Source organism: Coenobita brevimanus, chromosome 60 (assembly GCF_032717465.1).
Source record: "Coenobita brevimanus isolate Jiangsu-jjx chromosome 60, ASM3271746v2, whole genome shotgun sequence".
NCBI classification, from domain to species: domain Eukaryota; kingdom Metazoa; phylum Arthropoda; class Malacostraca; order Decapoda; family Coenobitidae; genus Coenobita; species Coenobita brevimanus.
In genome coordinates, this window is record NC_137013.1 from 19,105,618 (window position 1) to 19,117,505 (window position 11,888).

The window sequence follows — 11,888 nt, forward strand, 5'->3', positions numbered from 1 at the left end:
AGTAGCGCTGGCTGATCTTTCAGCAAGTCAGCAGAAAATGAAAATCCAGCTATGATGCCACAACCAAAGTCCGTGGCTTTAGTCCTAGGGAAAAAGTCCTGTTGTTCCTCCCAATACCTGGAAACCTCTTAAGAGTCAGTTTACAGGACCCTACATTGTTTCCCATAAAGTGTCTGTAATTATGTTGTTCAAACTCCAGACAGACGTAAGAACACTCAATTGGTTCATATTAATTTAATGAAGCCATATGTTTGCAGGGAACTACAGGAGGATTAGACCAATGGTCAACCTGTTTCTTGTGTGGTACCTGAAAGGGATTCTTCTGGCATGTCTGCAGAATGTTGTGTAGACGATGGAGAAGCTTCAGCCATTCCGTCTCCTTGTAATCCTCTTAATCATGAAATTTGGTCTAACATAGAAAGTCATCTAAGTTACTTGCCACAGTCTAATAAACTTGATGTTATTTCAATCTTTCATGATTATAGGAGTGTAGTTGCAGATATTCCTGGTTATAGTAGCCATACATTACATGATGTTAAATTGCTTTGCTCTGATGTATGCCCAATTAGGCAACCTGCTTATAGAGTAAGTCCTGAGAAGAGGGCAATTGTGAAAAAAGAGGTAGACTTCCTACTGGAATACCCCGCTGAGGGGGGTCACCTTGACGTGGTGGCGGGGCTTGAAGCATGGTTGGCGGTGCCACCTACTTTGGAGGCACGCCTACCTTTGTAGGGTTTGGCATCTGTCGGTCACGCGGACCAAGCACCCCCTACATCACTGGTGGAGGAGTTCTGCTGTTGATGTTATTCCCTGCCCATTTGCCACCTAGAGCGGGACTGTTACCTCCCCACGTGTTTTCCGCGCGTGGCGTCCCGTAATGCTAGGAGATGGGAGTCCTGGAGGTTGAGCGATGCTGCACTATGCGCCCTTCAGCTAGCAATACACCTCTTTGGTCCCTTATTCTGGCTAGACAGGCGGCCTGGTTGGGCCCGACCAGGTCGATCGGCTGGTCATGCGTTGGCTAGGGTCAAGTGGGCACTGGGGGGCCTGGTGGCTCCTATCGTCCTGGTGTCACCCTTGCCCAGGTCCCCGAGTGGTTACCCACGTATACTCTCCCGCTACCTCTGGGGTCGCCAGTGGTGTTATCCATGGCATATGACCTTCCCTTGTTGGGCTCCCTGGAGGGTGGAGGGGTGGGGGAATGAAGTTATTTTGTTGGAAAATATGGCAACGAATATTCATAACTCTGTTGATGACGCTGGCTCTGCACCCGGACATTCTTCGGACTCCTCACTTATTGCCACCCTGGAGCCTTTCCAGGCCCCTAGGGACGTTCCTCTTGTTCCCCAGCGTTCTGCTGGGAATAGGAGAAACTTCCATTGGGTTGGTTTGGGTATGGAGCTCTCCCCAGAAAACATGGTGCCACAGTCTTTCACAAAATATCTAGTCCTAAAATCCTCTGTAGATGGATCAGTGAAAGAGATAGATATTTTTGATTTATACCATGCAATTTTAACAGCTTGTAAGAGAGAGCCAAAAATTTCATCTCGGGGGGGATGTAAGCATCCTTATTGAGGTCTCCTCACCGGAAGAGAGTTCCCGGCTGATGTCTTTGACCTCAGTTTCTGGAACAGAGGTTTCATGCACTCCACACACTACATTTAACAGATGTAAGGGAGTAATTTTTTGTCATGACCTCCTCCGGTACTCGGAGGTGCGATTGTTGGAGGAGCTGCGATCTGCTGGTGTGGTAAATGTAGAGCGCCTGCAGAAGAAGGTAGATGGTGTCGTGACCCCTACACCGACCTTGTTCCTAACATTTGACAGGTTGACCTTGCCTGCCTCTGTGAAGTTGGCTTGGCTATCACTTCCGGTGAAACCATACATTCCAACCCCAAAGCGTTGTTTCCACTGCCAGGGATATGGGCATGTCAGCCGCTTTTGCCACCGTGCACAGGCTGGCATTCCTGGTGTATGTGTCTCCTGTGGTGGACTACGTCATACTAATGACTGTCCAGGACCCCTTAAATGCTATCACTGTGGGGGTCCTCATGCTGTAAATTCTAAAAACTGCCCTCGCTACTGCCTGGAAAAGGAGATTTTGTCTATTAGAACAACTGAGAGGGTTTCATTTCCTGAAGCTAAGAAGAGAGCCCAGACTCGCTTTTTCCAGCCGGGAGTTACTAACGCTGCTGTCCTTTCTGGAGTGTCAGTGCGGCGCCCTGTATCTCAGAGGAAGCCTCATCCCATTCCAGTGCCCTCTGCTTCGACCAGTGATTTGCAGATTGATGTCCCCAAGGATAGTACTGTTTGTGAGACTGAACCTCGCCCACCTTCTAAACTTGCAGTTTCTCCCCACATTTCCGTGGCTGATGCCTTGCACAATTCTGTTGTGGTGGCAGATGTCCACACCGACCGAACTCCTTCTCCTGTCTTACCCAGTGTGACTGAGGCTCCATCCGTACCTAGCAAACGCCAACGTTGTTCGTCAGAGTCCTCTGAGACAGAGGACCGACCACCTAAGGTCTCTGTTGTCGACCCTTGTGTCGACCCCTCTCCTGTTCCCTCTGCCCCGCAGGCTGAGGAATTTAGACAGGTGACAGCTGAAGCTGATGGTCCACATATGGTTCAGTCCCCACTTGGGAAAGTTGTTGGAGAAATTGTTGGCGTTTCAGATCTAAAGCATACGATGCCATCCTCAAATTATTCAAGTCCTGTGGACTCTACTTCCACGTCTGGGACTTCTGGTGGGGGCACTGCCCCACCAACGCCTCCAAAGGCACCCCCCAAGCCACCTTCCAAACAAACTGGTTTGCCCACTCCAAGAAGGAGTGTGGTAAAACATCCTTCCTCGTCCTCTCGTTTGCCCACAGATGTTTGACAGAGGGTGCGGGTTTCTGTTGCTGGGCAGGCCCCTGCGAAGGGCCTTCATAAGCATCAAACCAAACCCTCTCACTTGTCAGGTGTACAGTCCCGCACTTAGTCATCATTCCTCCATTATGGATTCTATCATCCAGTGGAACTGTCGAGGTTTACGTGCTAACTATGAGGAACTTTGTCATCTTGTTTTTTCAATTTACTCCTCTGTGCATGTGCATCCAGGAGACCATGGTAGGTGATGCTGTTCCTTCTGGTCCCTCTAGCTACCATGCCTTTTATTCAGATCCTGTGCCGGGTCAAGGTCGTCATGGAGGTGCTGCAATCTTCCTTCGCGAGGATATTCCATACAGTCATATGGACATCTCTACTCCCCTGCAGGCTGTCGCTGTCCGGATATTTTTAGATCGGCAGTATACAGTTTGCAGTCTTTATCTACCTCCCAGTGCTGTTGTTGAAAGGGGGGATCTTGAATGCCTTATTCGTGGCCTTCCTTCTCCCTTTTTGTTATTAGGAGATATGAATGGACACCATCCACTGTGGGGAAAGAGTGAGGCCAACCCTCGGGGTGTCATGCTGGCCTCTTTAGTGGAAGATGAGGGGTTGGGCATTTTCAATGCTGATAAAATGATTTATTTCCATAGCCAGACTGGAACTTTTACTGCCATTGATTTATCTTTATGCTCAGCTGATGCAGTTTTAGATTTTACCTGGGATGTGTTGCCAGACCTATATGGCAGTGACCATTTTCCCTTACTTTTAACTGCTAGTGCAGGCGGACCTCAGCCACGTCTTCCTCGATGGCTTCTGGGTAAGGCTGACTGGCCACGTTTCAGGGAATTAAGTTCCACTTCCCTTTCTGTCAATGAGTTTGGCTGTCTTACTGAGGCAGTGTCGTATTTCACTGACTTGTTGCACTCAGCAGCCCTTTTAACTATTCCAAGAACTAAAGGTCAGTTTCCTAAACGTCCGGTTCCTTGGTGGAACTCTGAGTGCAGTTCCGTAGTGAGAGCTAAACGAGTCGCCTTCTCTCGACTTCGTCATCACCGTGGGGATCCTCAGTATTTGGTGGCGTATCAGAGGGCACGAGCTCATATGAGGCGGGTTTTAAAGGAGGCCAGGCGATCATCCTGGAAGGGTTATGTTTCCTCCATCAATTCAAGGACTTCCATCACCCAGGTGTGGAACCGGGTAAGGATATTTCAGGGAAATTTACTGTCCCCTCGCCTCCCGTTTTATCTGCAGTAGGTGGAACTGTGGCTGATCCTTTTGCTGTTGCAGAGATGGTTGCTGATCATTTTGCCAGTGTGTCACAGAAGAATGCGAATACGCCTTCAGCTTGCCACCGTCGGCGCCTAGAGTCTCGTGATCTCAGTTTTACCTCTCCTGGGAGAGAGTCTTACAATGTTCCATTTTCAATTTCTGAACTCCAGACAGCTCTGTCGCAGTGCCATGACTCTTCTCCTGGTTATGATGATATTCTTTTTGTCTTTTTAAGTCACCTATCTGATGAGTCCCTTATGTTTTTGCTTTCTCTGTTTAATAAGATTTGGTGTTCCGGGGAGTTTCCGGCTAGTTGGGGTGTTGCTGTGGTTATCCCCATCCCCAAACCAAATAAGGACCACCTACAGGCAACGAATTATCGGCCTATTTCTCTAACATCATGTATATGTAAAGTTCTGGAAAAGATGGTCAATGTTAGGCTTATGTGGTTTTTGGAGAAAGGTGACTTCTTATCCCCTGCCCAGTTTGGTTTTCGAACAATGCGATCTACCTCTGATGCACTGCTGTCCTTGGAATCTTCTGTCTGTGAGGCTTTCTCCACTAACCAACACCAGGTCACGGTCTTCTTTGACCTGGAGAAGGCATATGACACTGCCTGGCGACATGGTATTTTACTCTCTCTTCATGAGTTTGGTCTTCGAGGACGCTTGCCTATTTTTATTCAACAGTTTTTATCTAAACGAATTTTAAGGGTGCGAGTGGGAGGAGTGCTTTCTAATGCCCGAGCACTAGAAGATGGAGTACCACAGGGGAGTATCCTTAGTGTTACTCTGTTCGCTGTAGCCATTAACAGCGTCATCAGTGTACTTCCTGATGGTGTACGAGGATCACTGTATGTCGATGACCTCTCAATTTCCTTCACCGCGTCTAGAATGTCTCTGATAGAAAGGAAGTTGCAGCTTGCTCTCAATAGAATTTCTGACTGGGCAGAAACACGCAGTTTCCATTTTTCTTCAGCAAAGACAGTGGCTATACATTTTTGTCGTTTTCGAGGGTTTCACCCAGACCCTGACTTGTATCTCTATGGTAGGAGAATATCCTGTGTGGAAGAGACACGGTTTCTGGGTCTTCTGTTTGATAGAAGATTAACCTGGGTTCCCCATATTCGTTCTGTTAAGGTGGCTTGTCTTAAAGCTTTGAGTCTTTTGAGGGTTTTAGCTCATACCTCTTGGGGTGTTGACCATCAGACCCTCCTCCTCTTGTATAGGTCTCTTATTCTTCCTAAACTTGAATATGGTTGTGAGGTCTACTCCTCTGCAACAGATGCCCGCCTCCAGTTGTTAAATTCTGTGCATCATGCTGGTGTACGTCTAGCAACCAGGGCATTCAGATTATCCCCAATTCCAAGTTTGTTGGTAGATGCTAATGTACTCCCCTTGGACTTGCGACGTCAGTTGCTAATGATGAGGTGTTTGTATCGTCTTCACCGCATTCCAGACTCAATTTCATGTACCATTGTCTCCCAGGATTCCCGATCTTCTGTTTTTGAGACCCGTCCTAATTTCCCAAAGCCATTTGGTTACAGGGTCCGGTCTGTTATGCTAGCCCTCTCTGTCCCAAGACTGGCAATTTGTCCACATCGGATCCCAAGGGTGGGTTCTTGGCTACTCCCTCGCGTGACATTCTGTAGGTCCGTTGTTGGAAAAAAGGGCTCACTTCCCTCTCAGGTGTCCCTCTCTCTCTCTTTAGAACATGCCTCCATTCATGAGGGTTCTGTCCCCGTCTATACTGACGGGTCTAAGACTGATACTGGAGTAAGATTTGGTGTTGTCTTTCCCCCCTAGTGGGAACCGCCTTGTCGTGGTGGGGGGGCTTGTGTGCCCTGAGGACCTGGCGAGCTAGACTAGAGGGGGTTTCGACCCCTGCTCTGCCCCTGTTTTGGGGGGAGAGAGGGCTTCCCAGGCTAGTAAGGTCGCCAGTGAGGGGCCAGACTAAATGGTTCCCGATGTTTTAGGCTGCCAGTACGGGCTAACGGTGCCGCCCGCCAGAGGGGCCGCCTGTTGAGGTCGTCCTGTGTTGGATGGTTGGGTGTCTGGGCTAGGATGCGTTATGGGGAGAGGTCTTGCTCCGTCGTGGACAAACTTTCGGATCATGCGGGGCTACTTTTTAAAACGAGTGGCCACCATGGGGACGAGGTACCCCGTTTGCGGCGGTTGGCGCTCTCTCCTTTCGTAGTCCCGGTAGGCGGTTACCCTTGGCCCCTGGGGCCATTTACTTTCAAGATCAGTTTATGGATACTGGAAATATTTGTTCTGGTCCTCGAGGTGCGGTCGGCCAAGCCCTCGAGACGTCACCCTCTGGTCGTGATGGTTTTGTGCGGGGTGAGGCTTGTACTCCCCCTGCCGCTGCTGCTCCTGTTGAGAGATCCCAGGGATCGGCTGTTGGGGCTGGTCTCGACACGCTGTTCCTGCGAAATATTTTTGTGACCCTGTCATTCCGTGCTATTCACGCTGCATTGAGACCTTTTGGGACGGTTCTCCGTATCCGTCTCAAATATGAAGCTGACTGCCTCGCCAATAGGTGCTATGTAACTTTTACATCTGGTGTCGCTGCTCAAGCTGCTCTTGAGGCACTAGGTTCCTTGCATCTTGGTGCCAGTGACTTAGTTGCAGAGCTTATTCGGTCTCGTACTATCCAAGATAGTGAGAGCGACTATTGTCCCAACGTTTTTGAAGATGCAGAGGAACAGGCTACCAAGGTTCGTAAGGCCCCTACTCCTTACTGGTTTGTTGCCCATTATAAGGATGGTCGCGGAAACTTTCTAAATGCTGCCAGGTACCTGGAAAGGGAAATTGGTGTGCTCCCAGCGGGTAACATCAAGAAGTATGGTAAGGGTGTTTTGATCCATGCTAAAGATCTGACGCAAGCAATAATGCTCCTCCATCTGCCTTGCCCTTCTGATGGTATCTTTGATTCTATCAAGCCTCATCACTCATTTAATTATAGCAAGGGTCGTATTTATAATTCGGACCTGTATGAATTTTCAGATGATGAGATCCTTAGGTTTTGCCCTGATTCCGTTCACCAAGTGGCAAAGATTGGAGGGAACAGTAATTTAATCATGCTAACATTTTATGGTTCTTTCCTCCCTGAGCGTGTTGAGATTGGTCCTCTTTCTCTCCCCGTGAGGGCTTTTGTTGATCGTCCATTGCAATGTTACTCGTGTTATGAGTTTGGCCATAGTAGGAAGAATTGTACTAACCGTCCGCGGTGTGGTCGCTGCTCTGCCCTCGACTCACACTCTACTCCCGATTGCGATTCTGAGCCTTTCTGCTTCCACTGCAGGGGGGCTCACCCACCACGTTTTCGTAAGTGTCAGAAATACTGTCTTGAGCAAGATATCATTCAACTGGCTAATTCCCAGTTCATTAGTCTCGGTAGTGCCAGGCGGGAGCTTCTTTTTAGACAAAAGGGTGGTGGGGCGATGGTGTATGCCTCCTCCCTCCGCTCTGGTTCCTCTGCCTCTGTTTTGGGTTCTTGTGTTGTGGCGCCTTCCTGCTCTTCCCAACCTGTAGTTGTTTCTTCCCATTCTTGTGAGACTATTCCTCCATCAGTGACTTTTAGCAACAAGTTTTCGGTTCTGGAAAGTTCCACAGGTGAACCATCTTCGGTATCTACGGCAGTGCTCTCCACTACATCTTCAGCAGGGCCCTCTGTTGTCTCTTCTCCAGCTTCGACTCAGGCTCCTTGTATGGGTGTTCATGCTGTCGAGGTTCATGCTCCCATGGATTCTCAGCCACGGACGCCTCCCAGGGTTAAGTCTCGGACGCCTCCCAGGGCAAAGCCGCAGAGGCCTCCCAGGGTTAGGCCGAGACAGTCTCCTGCAACTGGCTCCTCCAAGGATTTTTCTCAGTCCATCCTGAAGCGTCACAGGGGATCTGTTGAGTCCCTTGACTCGGTGGGTGTCCCCCCCAGGAAGGTCTCTTTGGGAACGTCCTCTGACTCTGAGTCGACTGTTACTCATTCGCGTCTTCCCAAACTGTCCTCCTCCAGGGACAGTGCTGGTCTGTCTGTATCGAGGATTCCTCCTCCTTCGGTTGTCTCAGGTGTTTCAGGGACTCGTGAGCGGGTTTCTCAGTCTCAGATTCCTGAGCCTACAGGCATGGTGGGCACCGATAAGCCTCGCCGCTTGAAAGCAATTTCTAGTCACGTCGGCAAGGGGAAGCCTCCTTCTGAGGCTCCCCTGAAACCCCTCTCAAATTAGCAGTATTCAAGGTCCTTCAGTGGAATTGTCGTGGTTTGCGTGCATCCTGGGAGGAGCTGAGTCTCCTCCTTTCTCGTTTCTCCCCAGTGTGTGTGTGTCTCCAGGAGACAATGGTGGGAGACTCTGTTCCTCCCGCTCCTTCCGGTTATTATGCATTTTATTCCACCCCTATTTTGGGGCAAGGTCGTCGTGGTGGCTCTGCAGTTCTAATCCGCAAGGATGTACCATACTACGACGTCAACCTGCAATCTCCACTGCAGGCTGTTGCAGTCAAGTTATTTCTGAACAGGTGGTATACTCTCTGCAGTATCTATCTTCCGCCTGCTGCTGCCCTTGAGCGGGGTGATCTCGACTGCCTCGTGCGTGGTCTACCCTCTCCTTTTCTTCTTTTGGGAGATTTTAATTGTCGCCACCCTCTCTGGGGTGACTGCACAGTCAACCCTAGAGGTGTTTTATTGGCTGGTTTTATTGAGGATGTGGAGTTGGATGTTTTAAATTCTGGGGATGCGACACACTTTCATGCTCAGACTGGTACGTTTTCTGCCATTGATATTTCCCTCGTGTCTCCTAGTGCCCTCTTGGATTTTAGTTGGCAGGTCTTACCAGATTTGCATGGGAGTGATCACTTTCCAATAGTTTTAGAATCTACGGTGTCTGAACCTCGGTCCCGTCTTCCCCGGTGGCGCCTTGATAAGGCTGATTGGCGGCTGTTTACAGACCTTACATCTTCTGTTTGTCCCTTAGCTGAGTTTGGTGGCTCAGATGCAGCTGCGACATATTTTACTGATTTACTACATTCTGCTGCCCTCCAGTCCGTCCCGAGGACGTCTGGCCATTTTTCCAAACGTCCAGTCCCTTGGTGGAATGATGATTGTTCTGCTGCAGTGAGAATGAAGCGTGCCGCCTTCTCTCGTCTTCGTCGGCATCGTGGTGATCCCAAGTGTATGGATGCCTTCCGACGGGCCCGGGCTCGGGCTAGGTGGGTTTTTAAGAATGCTCAGCGAATGTCGTGGAAACGCTTTGTGTCCTCGGTTAATGCTCAGACCCCGCTTACCCAGGTGTGGAACAGAGTTCGCAAGATTTCTGGTAAGTTTTCGCCTCCTTCCCCTCCTGTTTTGTCTCATGCTGGTAGGATGGTGGCTGATCCACAGGAGGTCGCTAGTGTCTTTGCGGATCATTTTGCGAGTGTTTCCAGGAAGGATCCTAATTCGCCCATGGCGCAGCATCGGCGCTGTGTGGAGTCGCAAGGGGTGGACTTTGCTTCCAATGAGGCAGAGCCATATAATGTCCCCTTCTCTCTCTCTGAGCTAAAGCTGGCTTTATCCCAATGTGGTGACTCGTCTCCAGGCCTTGACGATATCCCTTATGCCTTTTTACGCCACATGTCTGATGAGGCTTGTTCCTTTTTATTAGAGGTTTTTAATCTTATTTGGAGTACTGGTGATTTTCCCTTTTCTTGGGGTGTGGCTATAGTTCTCCCCATTCCAAAGCCTGGGAAGGACCATCAGTTGACGACCAACTTCCGTCCCATTTCACTGACTTCATGTATCTGTAAGTTACTGGAGAAGATGGTAAATGTCAGGCTCGTGTGGTACTTGGAGAGGGGCAATTACTTGTCTCCGGTTCAGTATGGTTTCCGGAAACTGCGTTCTACAACTGATGCTCTATTGTCTTTGGAGTCCTCTATTTGTAAAGCATTTGCGAATAAGCACCACCATGTCACTGTCTTTTTTGATTTGGAGAAGGCTTATGACACGACTTGGTGTCATGGCATTTTGCTTAGTCTGTTTGAATTTGGTCTCCGTGGCCAACTCCCCACTTTTGTGCAGAAATTTTTGTCCTGTCGTTTTTTACGTGTCCGGATTGGGGGTGCTCTGTCAGATGCTCGTCCCCTGGAGGATGGTGTGCCGCAGGGGAGTATACTCAGCGTAACACTTTTTGCAGTGGCTATAAACAGTGTTATTAGTGTACTTCCTGCAGGAGTTTGGGGTAGTCTTTATGTTGATGACTTATCGATCTCCTTTTCTGCGGGGCGGATGCCATTGATTGTGAGGAAGCTGCAGCTGGCGATTAATAGGATCTCTCGGTGGGCTTCTACTCGGGGATTTCGTTTCTCGGCTTCCAAGACTGTGGCTGTTCACTTTTGCCGCCTCCGTGGTGTTCACCCTGATCCTGACTTGTATATCTATGATAGAAGAATCTCTTGTGTGGAGGAGACTCGCTTCCTGGGACTTATTTTTGACAGCCGCCTGAGATGGGTACCTCATCTTCGTCATGTTAAGGTGGCTTGTATGAGGACATTGTCGCTCCTTCGGGTTTTGGCTCATACTTCTTGGGGCGCCGACCGACAGACTCTCCTCCTCTTGCACCGGACTCTTATTCTTTCGAAGTTAGAGTATGGTAGCGAAGTCTACTCATCTGCTACTGAGGCTCGGCTTCGTGTGTTGGACTCTGTGCACCATGCTGGTGTTCGCTTGGCAACTGGTGCGTTCCGCTCGTCCCCAATTCCTAGCTTGTTGGTGGATGCTGGAATCCTTCCGCTGGCTTTGCGTCGCCAGTCCTCCTTATTGAGGTGCTGGTGTCGCCTACATCGTCTTCCCGAGTCTGCTTCTTGTGTGTCTGTGTCTGATGATGCACGTTCCCATCTTTATGTGTCTCGCCCTAGTTTCCCTAAGCCTTTTGGTTTTAGGGTTGCATCTGCAATGGAGTCTTTCCATTTGCCATCTCTATCTGTATGTCCCCATCGGATACCTAGGTTTGGTTACTGGCAATTCCCGCTTGTTCCTGTCTGTAATCCTGTTGTTTCAAATAGGCATTTGTTACTTGATTCGGAGTCCCATGCATTGTTCCTTGAACACTATAACATACACGCTGACTCCATCCCTTTTTTCACTGATGGGTCAAAGTCTGGTGCGGGGGTTGGGTATGCTGTTGTCTTCCCTTCCTTTTGTAGAGGTGGGTGCCTCCCCGGTGTTGCCTCTGTCTTTACGGCAGAGCTGTCTGCCATTATTTTAGCTTTCAAGTTAATTTTTACTCTTCCCATCTCGTCTTTTACCATTTTTAGCGACTCTCGCAGTGCTCTTTCTGCTCTTCAGCATTTTGGTCCTTCTTCACTTCATCCCCTTGTTTTGTCTGCCTTCGAGTGGTTTTATCTTCTCCAACGTAGGGGTTACAGTGTTGGGTTTTGCTGGGTCCCAGCGCATGTTGGTGTTCTGGGAAATGAACGGGCAGACAGGCTGGCTAAGGAGGCGTCGACCCGGGCTGCTCCTTCCCTCCCAGTTCCATTTCGTGACCTGTACTCCTCCATTCGGGTGGCAGTTCTTGCTAGTTGGCAGGGACAGTGGGAGGCTTTGGTTGCTACGACCAAGATGGGGGAGGTAACCTCTACGACATACCGTCCGTGGACGTATGTCCATGTGCGGGGACGCCGTTCAGAGACTGCATTGGCCCGTCTTCGTACGGGTCACTCGCGTCTCACACATGGTTATCTCATGTCCCGGGGGCCACGGCCATTTTGTGATGA